This window comes from Thermobia domestica, chromosome 6 (assembly GCF_964235325.1).
Source record: "Thermobia domestica chromosome 6, izTheDome1.hap1.1, whole genome shotgun sequence".
Taxonomy (NCBI): Eukaryota; Metazoa; Arthropoda; class Insecta; order Zygentoma; family Lepismatidae; genus Thermobia; species Thermobia domestica.
In genome coordinates, this window is record NC_137459.1 from 196,957,850 (window position 1) to 196,975,887 (window position 18,038).

Here is an 18,038-nt window from a genome sequence, read left to right on the forward strand (position 1 = left end):
TCCTCACTGACAAACACTTTACCTTATTATATCCTAAAGGCCAGATCCACCGTTATTGTAACAGAGTGTTGCTTGAGCGATAGACTAGAAATTCAAACTCTGATTAGTGACAATTTCACAGTTTTGTTTTATCACAAGTGTAAACTCTTTAGTCAGTACAGAAGAGGCCGTGAATCGTGTTCAGAGTTGATGACGATGTATTTTGGTGAGTCAGAGTAAGTCACAGTGGATGAGATTAGTTCATGGTGGGTGGTGGGTCACGGTGGGTGGTGGGTCAGTGGATCGTGGGTCAAGTTTTCATTGACCCACGCCAACTCTGCTCTAGAGAATAATAAATTAAACCAATTAATTTGAATTTAAAAAAGAAAGAAAATTCCAGAATTGATACTCCATAATATTCTTTTAATTGTCTAAAATTCTCATACTAATTAATAAATGCTATAGTAAGTTTGCATTCTCTCTAAAGTGTTTCTAAGTTTCTATGCTTCAATTTTAAATGTAATTCAGCAACGTTCAAATCTCGTCGTTGTCTACCATCATCATATTCACTTTAAACCAGTGATGTGCCGTAAACTACAATTTTACGTCTACGCGATTGTCTACCGTAATCTATACGTAACCTACATTACACATTTTCCCGTGTAGACTATGTAGACAACCACTATCAAATGTAAGGAACAATTTCGTTGCTCGTTTGTTCATATTTCCTCATTCAGTTGTTTTGGTTCGGTGCAGCGAAAGATTAGGGAAACGACTAACATAAAAAGTAGAGGGAATTATCTAATCTGTATGTTTACTCTGCTCTGCACATACCACTTCCTTAGATTTTCCACTTTAAGCACTGCTTTTATAATGAAATTTACAAATCTAATTCTCACCTGTGGGCTTTCAGTCTTGAATCTGCTCACCTGTGGGCTTTTTCTTGCATATTTTATAAAATGCATAATATTTTTCATTTTCCTTCATCAAGACGAAACTAAGTATTCGAAAGTTACTATTCGCTGGTCTAGGCATTTTATTTTGTACGCAATTTCGCAAGGTAACGACAAAATAAAGCTCCTTTATTGTCCACGATGCCATATTAAATTACGTGTTGTTGACATATTCTACATAGTTTACGTTGTTTACATGGTCTACGCATAGTTGACACGTAAACGTAAACTATCGTTTTTTACGCGTAGACGCACATCTCTGCTTTAAACGTTATACCTTGACTCAAGACTTATCCCGGTCCATCAACCCTATAAAACTAATTACTTCATTATGAGAAATTTGGTATAAAAATTAATAACTTAGGTAAAATAAGTTTAAAGAAATTCAGATTTGGAAGGCAATTAGCTCCTATTCAAGCTATTCTGCCTTTTACTCCTGAGCCGCGTTAAATACTATATATCAAAGCAAAACAGCTTCTGTATCTCTTCATTCAGAGAAATTCGTACTCAATTTATTCAAACAGGAAGAATTAGGGGAAGAAACTGATTCCGTGCACTTCACCTCTGTTACCTTTGGTTCGATACTCGCCCACCACTCTGGGCATGAATCAAGCATTCAAAATTGAATTTAATAACCAATATTCATTCTATCCTGAGCCTTTTCTCTTGGTCTCAATTTTATACTAGTTGCAATATTATAAGTATTTCTGCATTCAGGCAGAAAAACTATAAAGTTACCACCCACTACTAGGGCTGAAAAATTACAGTACATTAAGAAATTTTCCTAGCAGGGCAGTTGGAGGGTATAATGGTCCATCTCTCAGAACCACGGGAGTACCGACCAGCCTTGTAAAGTTCGAGAAACTGATCTTGAATAGTCTGTCACGTCTTTTCATACTGTTTGTTCTGTGAGCTCTTAAAAATAGAACGTTAATGAATCTTTATACAATGACTGCTTTTAGCTAGTACAATATGAAGTAAAAAGTGTACCTGGAAAGTAAATTTAATTCTTTGAAGGAGGGGCATTTAAAAAGAACATTTTTTAAATGGTGACCTTTGAAACTATCAGTGGCATGGCATGTGCTTGGCTGAAACCATGGTCGATTATGTCAGAGCTGAGAAATAAACTTGTTAATAAATCATTGTAAAAAAAAAAAAAAAACCCCTCAGACACTAAATATCCCTCGTCGAATGAGTGTAGGCAAACCGAGAATAGGCCAAACGGGAATACCCGTTTGGCCTACATCTAAGATGAGATTGAAATAATGATATCGCGTATATTGCTGGAAGATACGTAGGCGAAACAGGAACAGGCCGAACGGGAATGAATCAAGTACACAGTTTCAGAGCTAGGGATTCCAAAATATTGGAAAATTTTAAAGGGCAAAAGAAAAGTAAAAGCTTGGCAAACCACATCTCTAGGTAGATACTATACCATCTTACTACCTTTTCCTAAGAGTAAACTGATGTGGCAAGGAGAGGTATATTTCAATTGAGTTTTTTATAACCGTTTATACAAAGAAGTACATTTTTCATATATTATTAGAGTAACTCTATGGTTTCATCTCGAAACTTTCGAAGTTTGCGAAACCAGTTCCCAACTGTGAACCAAATGATGGGTATGTCCATGCTATTAAATTAATATAATTCAGTCACACTGGTTATTATCAATTGTATCAAATTCCTAAGTAAACTATTATCAAAGTCATCACTTTCCCAGTCTGAGAATTTATTTCTGGTCTTGTGTATACTTTCCTTGATTTATTTTACTTAATGCATTGCACATGTAATAAAAGTAATTAACAGTAAGAACTTCTTTAGCATCAGTATCATATTTGCTAGAGCTTTACATCATACATCGGCAATTAAGATATGAGATTATGCCATTTATTTCTGCCAAAGTCTGATATACTATTCCTGCTTTGAGATTCAAAACTATCTACCTCATACTGCAACTCTTTGCAAGAAAGCTGCCTTGGGATTAATTTTGCCTCCTTAATTAAGTTCAGATTTCATTCCAGAGACAAGTTTAGAAACATGCCGTCTTTCTCGTTTAAAGGAAACATTCAAAATTATCAATGTTTCTCTATGAAAAAGCACAAACCTAGAATTATTAGACGACAATATTAGTCTCTGTTAGTTAAAAAGTCGGTATTACCTTGCATCAAACTGAAACTAAGATGGAGTTAAAGCAAAGACTGTTAAATGTAGTATTCGTGTAGTGAATTAGCTGGAAAGTAAAGCTGTTTGGGGGCGTAAACTCTTCAGTTTGAACAATGAATAAATCAAGCAGACAGCATAAAATATACAGGATCCATTAAGCTTCTTCTGTCCTCGGTGATGCAGCTTCTTTTACTTTCTAACGATGAATATTCTTTGCATGTATTAATAAAACTGCAATAAAGCATATTGATAGTTTGGACTTAGTTTCTTTCTCTACGTAATTACTTAAGTACGTCTGTGATGCATTATATGACGTATGTCTGCAATGTATTTTACTTTCTCCTGTTCAATGCATTAGTAGATTTCAAAGAGTGCAGTTGATGATGCTGCCAAATTTAGTTTCGAACCCCCTTTCGATATAATGTTTCAGCCGAAGGCACCGCTGTTTACATTAGATAATTGCATTTGCGTTAGCTAGAACTCTTCTATATATTTACTAGCACCGTGCGGTACGTGTCTGAAAGTTTCACGCATTTTTACCGTTCTTTTTCCTTAGACAAATTTTGTACTATTCTACCTAACCCTTGTCAAACATGGTACGGACAATGATATGTACTTTGAGACATTTATGAGAGAAAAATCCAAGGCTTAATTTTGAAGAAGAATTTTGTAAATTTCATCAATAGGAATATTTGCTTTCTATTGTTTAAAGAATTATCATATCATTCGATCCAACAGCATTTGTATGTGTGTGTGTCTCTTTTGAGAAACGTATTCGATTTTAATAACACATGGCATATATCTTCTTACATTCTTACGAAATAAGAATGTTCTTTGAGGTTGAAACCCTGTCAAAAATTAGGAGTAAAAATTAACCGTGTATTACAACTTTTAGTATTGCGTTGGTGCGAATGAAATGTCCACTCCAAGTGTCACATATGTTTCCCATCATTCATCTAATGCTTGGATTCCGTAGCGCAGGAAGTCTTGAGTCTGTGTTGAAACGAAGTCCTCAACCACATGTTCCACTGTCCGATCAGAATGGAAGGTATTTCCTCCCAAGAAGTGATTGAGATGCTGGAAGATATGGAACTTTTGGAAAGAGACGTTAGAAGACTGCGGTGGAAAAGGAATGGTTTCATACTGCAACTCACCGAGAGTCTACTACGTCCCTTGAGAATATTTTGCACATGCATTGTTGTGTAACATGAGAAGGCCATGTGTTTTGAACATTTCTGGATGTTTGCGGGGTAAGTTGGGATATATTTAATGAGTCTCAGCACTGTTACGATCCGCATTGGTAGTTTTATCTTGATTGAGAAAGATATAATGGATCAACGTAGTTCACCATAGTAAAACAGTTTCTATGGCTTTCCGAAACTTCCGTGGGCTTTTGTCAAGATCCAATCAATGTTCTGACTTTTAAGATTGTCGTAGCAAACCCATTTAGCATGAAAAGTAACAATCCAATACAGGAAAGCCAGGGTAAAAGGTTGAATTCACCTGACCTAAAAATAAATACGGGTATGTTTTTCCAATAAATATCAAGATTATATGAAACATGGTGGTTTCTTTGAGACTTCCTAGTTTATTGTTTAGGATTGATATTAGTTAATCCATCTCCAATTTCAGAACACGTTCCAATCTGTGAACACATCTTTTGAAAAGGAAAAAGAAAAAGAAAAATGGAAAGAAAATAAAATGTATGTGTTGGAGGTTCAAGATTTACTCTTGATTGATGGTGAAGTTTTAAAAGGAAAGATGTTCGTTTCAGTCTCGAAGTTAAATAAAAATCTTACCCTTGCTTCTACATTGCATAGCACCACTTGTAAGTTATTTATTTATTTATTTTTGAAAATAGAGCTTTCAATATGTTCTCAAGGCTGCGTTTACATAGGTGGAGATTAACATCGACTTAAAGTAAACCACTTTAACAACAACATTTTCATTTATACTCCTCGTATTAAGACATAGCGTTATTTCTATAAAGGTAAACATATATTCTGATCCTTTTCCACTTAAGTATTTTTTATAGCAGAAAGAATATTGAATGCAAAAAGTGTGGATAAAGCACTACTATATGTAGTTTTATTCATCATCTTATTTACTACTTTATAATTATAATTTTTCTGCTTAAGGCGTTATAAAGAATATAAGACTCTTTTGACTACTTTATTGCGCATAAAACTACATGTTTGTTCATCCACCTATCCTTCAGATGGTTTGTACAGTGTAGAAACGAGAGTGGGACTTTATTCAAGTTTTAGGTTGGAAACTTCTTCATAAAACCTTACCCTTGAAAAATCTACCATCAAATAATAAAAGTAATTATCAAGCCTTCAAGAAAATACAAAATTTTCATTAAAACATATTATTATTATTTATATTAGCATGCACGAAAGGTAACTGAGCTCCTTCGCAGCTAAGCGGTTAGCGTACGCGCCTTTGGCGTGGGAGACCCAGGTACTACTCCCGGCGGGAGCTCATGTGGTTCGGATTCCACGTTAATCAGTAGGTCCACGTCTCATATAGCTTCGCTGCTGAACGGGACGTTAAACTCAGAATCAACTCCACCTCCGGTGCTTGGGGTCCCTGCTTCGATCCCAGCTCGCGCCGCGTGAACTTTGTGGTGGACAAACACCGTGGTCGTGGGTTTTCTCGGGGTTCTCCCGTTTCCTCCCACTTTCTTCATTCCACCATTTCACTCATCTCTCATCATCACCGTCTTTTTAGCCTAACCGACATAATCATGGGACGTAAAACTAAAGATTTCATTTCATTTTTTCAGAATCAACTCAATCAACGAAAGGTAACTTATAATATTCTTAATGATGCAGATGATGGAGGAGGATCTGTTGGGTATCTGGGAAAAAGCACACATCGTTCTTCACGAAAATCCAGTAATTTTCCGTAAAGATATAGTTAACATTATTTCTTTTTTCAAGGTGGGTTGAAGTCGCTCCTTGTTTCTGAATAATTTGAACCTTAACTGATAAAGGTAAGTCTTAACTTTCAAACTCACCACATCTTTACAGAAAACGGAAAATTTCAACAGAATTTATTCAGGGACACACTTCTAAAGTTGACCGTGAAAGGATAAATTCACCCATCAAGTCTAACGGAATACAACCTTAAAGTGATTGAGATGATTGGGAAATTTCAAACATATTACTTACATCGTATTAAAATCGAATAATTTTGACATAAGTTTAATAAAGATTTGAAATGTCTATATTATAAAGGTAACCAAGGAAGTTCAGTGATTTTTCACCCACCGCCTTCGAACATCGATATGTCACCTAAGGCGTACCCGGAAGATCAAAAATAGTCCCCATCAGCATCGACGACCTTCTGCCAACGTTCTGGAAGGCCATGGATTCCTTCGCGGTAGAACTTAGTGGGCCGTGAAGCGAAGAAGGTATCAAGTGCATTTTGCACCTCTATTAGGGATATCAACTGACGCCCTCTAAGGTGATTGTCCAAGGAATGGAAGGTGATAATTGGACGGTGCAATGTCCGGGGAGCATGGAGAATGCAATAGTGTTCCCCATCCAAGGCGTAGAATGGTGTCCCGGGTCATCCTAGCCACGTGGGGTTTAGCGTTGTCCTGTAAAAGGAGGACCCCTTTGCGATTCAGAAGTACTGGTTCCAAAGTTTTGAGTTTTTATTGAACACGGCCCAACTGCTGACAGTACACAGTTGCATTGATGCTGTGATCAGCTGCTAGCAGTTCCCAATGCACGATGCAGCCAGAAGTCTACCAAACACACAAGAGGACCTTGGTGGTGCGTGTTGGTTTCGGCTGTTTTGGAAAAGGTTCATGGAATGCTAATCAATGATGACAGCGCCGTGGAGCTTCGTATAAGAGCCACTTCTCATAACATTTCAACATCCTGTCCAGTAATGGCTCCTTCCTCAGACGAGACAGCAAAGAAACACAGGTATATGCTCGAGTTGCCTTCTGGCCCGGAGTCAAATCATGTGGGACCCATCGATCCAACTTGTAGTGCTTCTCAAGTTGATGGAGGTGCTGCCGAATGGTTTCTTTACTCACACTGAATTGTAGTCCCAGTTCCTCACATGTCTGTCTGGCCACTCTTCGCCTCAATTGCTTCCCCAAGATCTTCATTGTGCACATGTATTGGTCTTCGGGCACGTGGTTCGTCTTCGAGTGTTTCGTCACGTCCTTGAACTTGTTAAGCTACCGCTGCACTGTCCGCGTAGTCACGACTAGGGATGTAAAATAGCTGGGTATTTATTCCAGCGGGTAAATACCCGGGTATTTACCCAAAATGGGTATTTTAGTGGGTATTTTATGTTTCAATTATCCATAAATGGATTTTATCATTGTCAATGAAAAATATAATGGTCATTTGTATCACCAGCAACAGGAATACTAAATAACCACCTAACTAATCATTTTTACTAGTAATTAAAAATGAATTTGATATTTATTAAGTAACACAGTACGGATTTCTTTGATAGTGACCATTATTTTTCTTTCTACTTACACTAAGTTTTCTTCTATTACCCTTAGAGGAAAATAATTGTCCATTCTACCCCGTGAATTCTTACCTTAGTGTGGCGAGGAGTCCAATCTGCTGCGCGGTAGAATTCGATAGTGGACCAAACCAACACGAATATATAAAATTTATGACAGAACATAACGATGACTAAAGAAAGTGAAGTCAGTTGTCACCAAACCAATCATACACTACTATTAAATATTCTGCCTGCCAACAGCTCCTAGTATTAATGACACGGAATTTAAGTCATTTTTTAGGTTCGTGTTTGATGAAACTGCTTTCACCATTTTTCTCGATCTGGCGCATCTCCTTTTATTTTCCAATACCTTCTCCAGTCTTTCAAATCCCCGATGAACACACTAACTAAACTATTTAAATAACAGCAGGATCTCTATTACGAAAATAAACAAACATGTTTTCTTTTGGTTTAGAAAATATATTAATGGCGGAAAATGAATTACTAACAATTACTTTCCTATTTTGAGGATCTAAAGTTTACAATAATTTTATTACACATATTTATTTTTAACATTACCTTAAAAAATTTGAAAAGTGCAGATGAAAAACAACTTTTTGATCATTAAAAAAAATGAACTAGGGTTCCAGATACAGCTGGTTACTTTCTTCACGCAAAATAACGTTATTTTTGGTATTTTAGCAATAGGCAATGAGATGTACTGAATTGTCAATTATGCAAAGGATTGAACTAATACAGGGTGCGGCACGTAAAACCGGCCCGTCGTAATATTCTGGTATATTGTGTTTTTGGCAACACTTAAATAATCTATCTTCCTACCAAGAGATGGCGTGTCGAGGTCGGGTCGACTTACGTGACCTGCAGCAGTCACGTGCAGCCGCAGCCAGTGAAACTTGTCGAAACCAGTTGAGAAAAAGGCCTCGTTGTGTTAAGCCGGGTGAGTGTCAGTGTGTGATAATGCCGTATTCGATACCCGAGCGTGTTGCCATTGTTGAAAGGTTCATTCTCACTGGATCTTTTGTGAAAACAAAGAATTTGTTTCGGGAGAAATTTCCAGGACTTTCTGTGCCAGCAAAAAGCACCATTCAGGAATTGATTGAAAAATGGCGGCGTTCAGGATCGGTTCAAAATGCCCCCAGGAACAGACGACCATCTGTCTGCACACCTGAATTAAAGATGCAGGTGGAGGAGATAATGACAAGAAGTGTTAAGACAGAGAAAGGATGCCCCCAAGGATCGATCTTGGGACCGTTGTTGTGGAACATAGAATTGCAGCCCTGTCTGGAAATCCTAAATAGTAAAGAAGAAATAGACCGGGTAGTGGCATTTGCTGACGACATTGCAATTATCATCTCAGCTAATTCACGAAGAGAATTAGAAATTAAAGCAGAATTAGTCATTAATATCTTACAAAATTGGAGTAACAAAAGTAAGCTAAGGCTATCTGCGAAGAAAACAAAGTATATGTTGTTCGGTACACAACTGCGTAGGAATCCAACAATCAAATTAGGAACTAATACGATAAAAAGGGAAGCAGAATTCAAATACTTGGGTATACACATTGACGAAAAACGAAATTTTGGGCCACATATAAGATATATAGTAGACAGGGGTCATGAAGTTGCAAACAAGTTAATATCGATAGCAAATACCACGTACAAACTGCCAAGGAAAATAATTAAATTATATCAAGAAACTTTATTAAGTGCAACAATGGCATATGCTTCAAGCGTGTGGGCCTACAGATTGTTGGAAAATAATACCTTAAAACAAAATGTCGATAGACCTCAAAGGAATTTATTAATAAGATTAAGTGGAGCATTCAGTACGACACCGCTTATTACGTTAAATATCTTGTTAGGAGTCAAACCAATAAGTTTAATTATCAGGAAAAGAGCTGCAATTTATTGGTTAAAAAAAATCAAACATGGGGAAAGTACAAGAATTACTAAGCATTCAAAGTAAAACGGTCGAAGATATAGAAAACGAACTAATAAAAATTTGGAACAAAAATTGGCAAGAAACCAATGTCTCACGTAGATTGTATAATATAATACCAAAAATTGATATTCGTCTCAAATGGCAGCACTTTGACCCCAACCCAGGACTGATACATTATCTCTCAGGGCACGGGCCATATGAACAATACCTGTACAGAATGGGTTTGAAAGAACATCCCAGATGCCAATGCAAAGAACTAGGCACGCCGGAACACCATATTTTATGGTGTCCCCTCTTGGAAGATCAATTACAGGGAAGAGATTACATCAGAACAAAAGAAACAGGGGAAGTCTTAGCTAAGGAAGAGGACTACAAAATATTAAGTAGAATAGCAAAGGAATATTCTGATCTAAGAAAACAATTATATAAAAGGCAACAAGAATAACAGAAAGACTTTTGGAAATGTGACACAGGAATAAACAAAATGTAAAAGAAAACACTAAGGAATGAAAATGAATGTGTCAGAGTGCAAATGAGTATCTTCCAGGACCGGAGTTTTTGCTCCAGGAACGCTGGATTTCCGCGTGCTCCGGAAGAATAGTGTGAATGTGCGCTCGACGCATCTCCGGCATCCAGCCGGATTGGAACTCCGGATGTGTTGAGCGGGTGTGCACGGAAATAGGTGGTGGGAAATAGCGTAAACTTCAAAACAAATCAAAAATAGCATATACATAACATACACTAAAGATCCTATGCACAACAAAGCCAGTTACTCGGTAAATGTCATACAGTGTCCACCTCGAACCTTGTTCGTGTAGGTGTCAACACCGGTCCCAGCGCTCACGGCGGCAGGACACAACTGACCAGGGCCTGCACTAAGTGCTCCGAGTGGGTCCTGGACCTCAAACCGTTGCACTGAGGATCAGAACCATAGAAGTCAAGTGTGGAAAACTGAAATGACTAACTCTGCTTAGGATCAATAAGGAAATCAAAGTTTACGCGATCGCAGAAAAGTGAATGGGTGTTGTAGTGTGCAGTGTGGTGATAGTGATATGTTCTTTTTATTACGGAAAAGTTGTGTTTTCACACACAGGAGTGTGTAGTGCTTATTTAAGCGTGCAATATTTAAATGTAAGTGTATAATAATGATGCTGAGTTCAGTAGTGCAAATATTATCATCCTCTATTAGAAGAATGTAGTAAAAATTTATTTTTAAAAAATCACACAGGAGGAAACCTAAATTTAAAAAATGTCAAAAAAAAATAAAATAGGTGGAAAGCCTATCATACAGGTGAAACCTAAATCGAATGAAGATGATACAAAAAATAGGTGGAAGGTTATTATATAGGTGGAATGCCTATCATACAGGTGGAAGGCCATCACAGGTGAAATCTAAATCTAATGAAGATTATGATAATACAAAAATAGATGGAAAGGATATTATATAGGTGGAAAGCTAATCATATAGGAGAAACCTGACTCAATGAGGAAGATGATCATAAAACCTAGGTGGAAAGCCTATCATACAGGTGAAACCTAGACCTATGAAGATGATGATAAACATACGAGAAAGGCTAAGTATGATAAAAGAACGAGGATGAAAAATTGAAGACTAGAGTAAGCTAAACTTGAGTCGAGAATAGAATAGAATAGGAAAATTAGAAGACGAACAAATATTAGGTAGTTAGGAGTTTATATTTTTTAAAAAATCTTTTTTTCTTTTTTTCTTTTTTTTTCTTTGTTGATTTTGTCTAAATTTATCTTTTGTTGTTTCTTAGTGTTGTGGTTTCGTCCATTTTTCCTATCCCTCGTCCCTGTCCACCCTTCTCCAAATAGAAAAACAAATGAATGATGAAAAAATAATAAAGCAAAGAAGATTGCAATGATGATAGCCCTGTTTCGGTTAAACTTTCAGGTGCCGAAACTGAAAGGCGCGATCTGAGAAAAAAAAATGACAAGAAGTCCTCGAAAGTCAACCAGGAGATTGAGTCAACAGGTTCATGCGAGTGAGAGAAGTTGCAGACGTGTTTTAAGGGGACTGAAGTTAAAACCGTAAAGGATAAGTGTTGTGCAAGAACTGAAGGAGCCTGACCTGCAGAAGAGGGTGCATTTCTGTTCATGGCTGTTGAGCAATGTTGCCAGTGGTTTCTTGGATCCACTAATGCTCATCATGAGTGACGAGGCGTGGTTCCACCTGTCTGGGTACGTAAATTCCCAAACCAACCGGTATTGGTCGACAGAAAATCCACACGCAATCCACCAGGTACCCCTGCATGATGAGAAGATTGGTGTTTGGTGTGCCATTTCCGCCACACGCGTTATTGGGCCCATATTCTTTGAGACGACAGTGAACAGTGACGTGTATATGGGAATCCTGGAGGAGTTTTATACACACTTGACCGAAGAGGAGCGTCAGTTATGTTAGTTTCAGCAGGACGGTGCAACATGCCACACATCAGCTGCATCATTGTCCCTTATGCATGAGATGTTTACACCAGAGAGGACAATCAGCAAAGGCTTGTGGCCTCCTCGGTCACCAGACTTGTCCACGTGTGACTTTTACTTATGGGGACTGTTAAAGGGAAGAGTATACGAAACAAATCCACACACAATTGAAGAACTCAAGACCAGGATCCAGGATGTCACCAATAGCATTACAACACAAGAACTGACAAGGGTATATATGAATCTCCTCAATCGTGCTCACATGTGTGTTGAAGTGGGCGGAGGACACTTTCAGCACCTGCTGTGAAGGCTGCGGTGAGTAGTCATATTCAATACATTGCATTTCATTTATGTGTTGTAGTTAATCATATTCAATACATTACATTTCATTTTATGTGTTCACTTTACGGGCCGGTTTTATGTGCCGCACCCTGTAAGTGTCTTATGTTTTACTCCTGGTTTACTGAACTAATAAATTCAATCTGTTTAAGAAACTACACTGTAACAACTAAGTTGTTGATATAGTTATGTCAAAGTAAAGAAACTCGACTTTTGTAAATAATAACCTAGAAAATAGTTAGAAACTAAACAAATTACACATTTACCAAATTTTCCATTCTGTAGAAGTAATTGTATGATTACGCAGAATAATCAAAGTAGCATAATAATCAAAGAATAATCAGAAGAATCAGAAGTTGCAGAATAATCAAAGTAACTAAATTTAATAAGTCGGACGATCAAATTGTTTACTAAATATGCCGTTGAAAGAAAATTATCCCTAAAATAAGGAATAACACTTCGTAAAACATTTATATAACTAATTCCTGCTATTTAGAATGTTCACCAAATGGAGTTTAACACTAATGCTTTGTGAAAGTATTTATCGGAGTAGCGTATTTAAAATATTAATATGATAAATAACGTTAAGCTGTATAGCAACTCAGTGAAGGTAATATTTATATTTTAAATTATTCAGTATAGAACAACAACTAACCTCTACCATACTACAAATTTTACCGTCCTACTCAGAATCAACCGTAAGATTAGAGTTGGAACCATCACGCAATTCGGAATCATCGCAAACTTTACATTTAAAACTACGGCTGTCTCCCAAAGATTCAACAAATAGGGTTTATATACGATTTCTATGCTTGGACACCTAAGACTTGAAGTTATATTACAATTTCTTACTTTTTTTTAAGTCTCGGTGAAACTAATCAAAGTTTAAAACCCGTTCAAACCTTCGTGAAGAAAGGGTATAGATGGATAAGTATAGTAAAATGGCCCCAGGTCAATCTTGAGACGACAAGTAAGTCCCCCTGTAGGTACTCCCAATAGACACTAATCATTCATGCTTCAACTCTGACTCTGATTCTCAACTCTGATTTTTTCGTGAGCAATGACGTTAAATCGGAAAAGTAGTGGAATTATTTCTCAAGATTGGCTTAATCGATGTTGTTCAAACTTAGATGTATATACAGGTATACATTAGGGCTTCGTCTGAAAAGTGTAACAGCTCACCCCCACGATTTGCCTCTTTCAAAAAAATCGATTCAATATTTTAATCTCTATCTATGAAGTTCTTCGAAAAAAAAATATGAAAAAATAGGCTTTAGATGTCGTTTTAACCCCAGAATAACATCCAGAATTGTACTGCGGGTGCGTCATGGCCAAAACTGTCTGCAAACCTGTACGGCACTTGAACGGGGTCAATTGATTATTATTTTCCATTTTTATTCATGAATGAATGAGAAGTCACGCTCGAAAGACCCTAAAATCGTCAAGGCTCCATTTGGTGGCCTGTGGCACCCCTATCCTCATTTTGGGTTACAACGACTCACCAAAGGTAGTCGTTAACCCTGGTTCAGTTATATCTTTAGTGGCAATAATCGTTTTCACCTTAAAATATCTTCTGAAGTTATATTCACTAGTATGCTCACCTTTTCTACTGAAATTACAAGTCCATAATGAATATTAAATAATTTATTCTTTGATTCCCTTTTAACGTATATTCACACAAACTGTCTTGCAATCAAACATGTTAAGTGAGTATCTATAAACAACGACATAGCAACCAACTAGACAATAATGTATATTTCTTATATATTAAAACATTCTTCTTTTATTATTTTTAATTAACATTATAACAGGTATAGTGCTTGTGTAAAAGCACTTTCTGCCCGAGATATATGTAATTATGAGCCGATACAAAGTATCTCGTTATATAAAATGTCGCCCGATAAAGGGACTAAATATAAAAGTTACAAGGGAGCTTGACTTTTATATTTAAGAACCACTGATCCGTTTATAATAATGACATGATAATAATTGTGTTCTCTACATTTTGATCGCCCTTCATATATAACTTCATTAAGTTTCCTTCATATAAATACATTTATAATAAAACTTTTATTCCATTATTATTTATCTTTTATCATTAAAAATGTCGTCGCTTACTAATACAATCAACGAAGGATGCGAAATCAAAAGCGTAAGAGATAATTACATTTTAAAACACAAATTACAATGATCAACGATTTCATTCATCATTAAAAACGGTCATGTTAAAAAAAATGTTTGCTCTTTCCAGGGCGCATTATATAACAATTACGTAAGATGGTATTTTAAAGTATACATCATATCAACAAGGCGTCATGATACAAAAGAATCTTATCCAAGTATCATATAAGGTGACACATGAGTACAGTCGTCGGATAATTAGCTTAATAGAATGAACCTTCTACTGAATATAATCTTTGACAATAAAGTTTCAACATAAATCAATATAATATAAATAATCTTTGTTTTTAATCAGTAACAACATTAACATCTTCCCGTATGGTAGATATAATAATCTATGTTCAAGTGAACGAAAAGAAGAACTTAAATTTATTTTCACACATAAATATTCATAAGAATCAATAGCTGATATGGGTTTAACCCCTACCACATCAACTGCAATCAGTTTAGATTCGTACTCGTATATGGTTCTAATAAAGTACATTGTACCGCACAATCATGATTATGTCCCGCATTATTATTCTGTACAGGAATTGTGTCATTATTTTGATTTTGATACGAAGTGCCATCTCTTGAACTATGGTTACGTCTATCAATGTAGTTTACAGTATTTCTAGAATTTCGCCATGTATTTCGTCTGTTTTTGAATCTACTTTGGTTAAATGGTCTGACATAATTATTGTCACGATTAGTTAGGTTAGGTGTGTTACCATCATATCTTTGCCTATTCTGATTGTTCTGATTGTTTAAATTTACTCGATTTAGGTTATGTTCCGTATCGTCTACATTACGGATATTTAGATTCCGGACTGGTACTGATCTAAAGTTATCTGAATTGTTTTTAATTTTGCCTATTCCCGCTTGATGATTCTGTGCCTGGTATTGAGTTTCATAACATTGAACAAGCATCAATAGATGATTAAAACTCATGCATTGCGTAGAAAACAGGATTTGTTGTAATTTAAACGGTAGTAGATTTCGAATAGATGCGATCACTCTAGATTCAGATTGTAGTGGATTTACGATTTTTAATTCATTATACGTATTCACAACAAAATCAACAACAGATTTGTGCAAGCGAGGATTAAAAGGTTGATTTCTAATCGTAGCGTCTCTGTTTGCAAGTAGAAAGTCATTCTCATAATTTGCAATCAGCGCTGCCTTGAATTCCTCATATGTGTTGACGTGTTCCCGTACCGCTTTAAACCATAAAGAACACGGTGGAAGTAATAAATGAGGGATTAGTTTCATATATTGAGATTTATCTATACACATTATACTGCATTCGTCCTGAAATTTTTCTAGGAAAGAAGTAGCATTTTCATTACATCTACCACTAAACTTACTCATAGCACGTATTTCGCTCATTTTTACACTTAACTTTACATTTCTTTCACCATTTCGTGTTCGTGTTGAGTGAAAATTTCTACCTACTGCGTTATGTGTGGTTCCACCATCTCTTTTCCGCCCATTTGTATTCCTTGGTTGAATTATTTCCAAAATAATATCCTCATCGGATGGGTTACTTGAAGAAGAGATAACGCAAGGTCCACGTCGATCTACTGCGGGTGAATGCGAGGTCATCTCTTGTGAATGAGGGAACTCCAAACGATCATTAACCATGTTGTTGTTGTATGCGTTGTCTTTAATCTGTAATGTCCTAATTTCCTCCTGTAAGGTAGATATCAATTGTGTATTTGCACGTATTTGGTTAGAATTATCTGTCACCTGAATCTTTTGCTGACGAACAGAAGATTCGATTACTTCAAAATCTTTTTTTACAATATTAACTTCTTGGATTACATGATTGTAATTATCCTTGCAATCTTCAGATAATCTTTTTAACTTCTCGTCGAATTGTAACGTGATGTCTGTCACAGCTTGTATTACAGATTGTTTCGCTTCTTCGGACTTTTGATCTATTTGTTCTAACTGCCTACCCAATTCTTCATGCTGTCTCTCTAATCGTCCATTCAATTCTTCATACCGTCTTTCTAATCGTCCATTCACTTCTTCATACCGTCTACTCAATTCTTCAGATTTTTGCTGTACTGTTTGTTTTACTTCTTCGGACATCTGGGCTAAATTTTGTTTCATAATTTCTAAATCATCCTTTCGGCTTTGTTCCTGTCGTTGTTCCTGTCGCTGCAATGCTAGTAGAATTCTGTCTTCTAATGTCAACATTCCGGGTGCAATAGGATCTATATTCTGCTCGTTGTTAGCACTGTCAACAGTTTCATTCTCTACTGTCTCACCAATCATGATTTTTCTTGTGATTACTCTGCCACTTCTAAGAATAGTTGAGTTCGTATTCATGAACCTTCTTACTAAGGTAAATTCACCCTTACTTTAGACTTCGGGATATGAATTTACAAGGGTCCCGGGTGAGGTAAACCAAAAATTTTACAACGACTCACCAAAGGTAGTCGTTAACCCTGGTTCAGTTATATCTTTAGTGGCAATAATCGTTTTCACCTTAAAATATCTTCTGAAGTTATATTCACTAGTATGCTCACCTTTTCTACTGAAATTACAAGTCCATAATGAATATTAAATAATTTATTCTTTGATTCCCTTTTAACGTATATTCACACAAACTGTGTTGCAATCAAACATGTTAAGTGAGTATCTATAAACAACGACATAGCAACCAACTAGACAATAATGTATATTTCTTATATATTAAAACATTCTTCTTTTATTATTTTTAATTAACATTATAACAGGTATAGTGCTTGTGTAAAAGCACTTTCTGCCCGAGATATATGTAATTATGAGCCGATACAAAGTATCTCGTTATAGGGTCAAAGTGAAACTGTTGATATTGGAGTCTATTTCGTATGAATTTAACATCCTGAGCATGAATATGAGGTTCAAGTTGCCATTAGTTCCCCGTAATTACCCCATGTGATGGTACTTGAAGCTTTAATGTGAGCTGTCTATAATAAAATGAATGTTATCTACCAGGTATACTTATAGTATCCAATCGAGGTAAAATCACCTCAGCTGGGAAGAGAATAAACATCAACAATAATGCTCAGTGTAATTTAGTGTAATCTTTGTTGTGGTGTCCGTGGCGGTATAGAACCGTTTACATTATATTTTCTTATATTTCTTAGATGAAATGTTTCATTCAAGTCTGGATTTCATTCAAAGCTTTATTAAGTTATATTGTTGTTGATGGTTGTTCTCTTCCAGCTAAAGTGTTATCACCTCGATTGGACATTGCCCTCGATGTAACATTAATATTTTAAAAATGTTAGCTCCCATTGAAGATTCAGGCACACTCAAATGCATGCCTTACCAATGGGGAGAAGGGTTCGTGAATCCACTCCTATTTGTAGGAATCTGAAAGGTAAACCAGTAGCCATTGAGAAAGAAATGCAGTTGAATTCTGTTCTTAACATTCCTTCTGAATGCTGATTTTTTTTTCGGGCAGAAAAGCAGAAGTCAGACTTCAATTGGTTGTGGGTTCGACGAACAGCCCCTTGGTACCATAACAGTTAATATCCGCCTTACTAAATTAAGGTATAC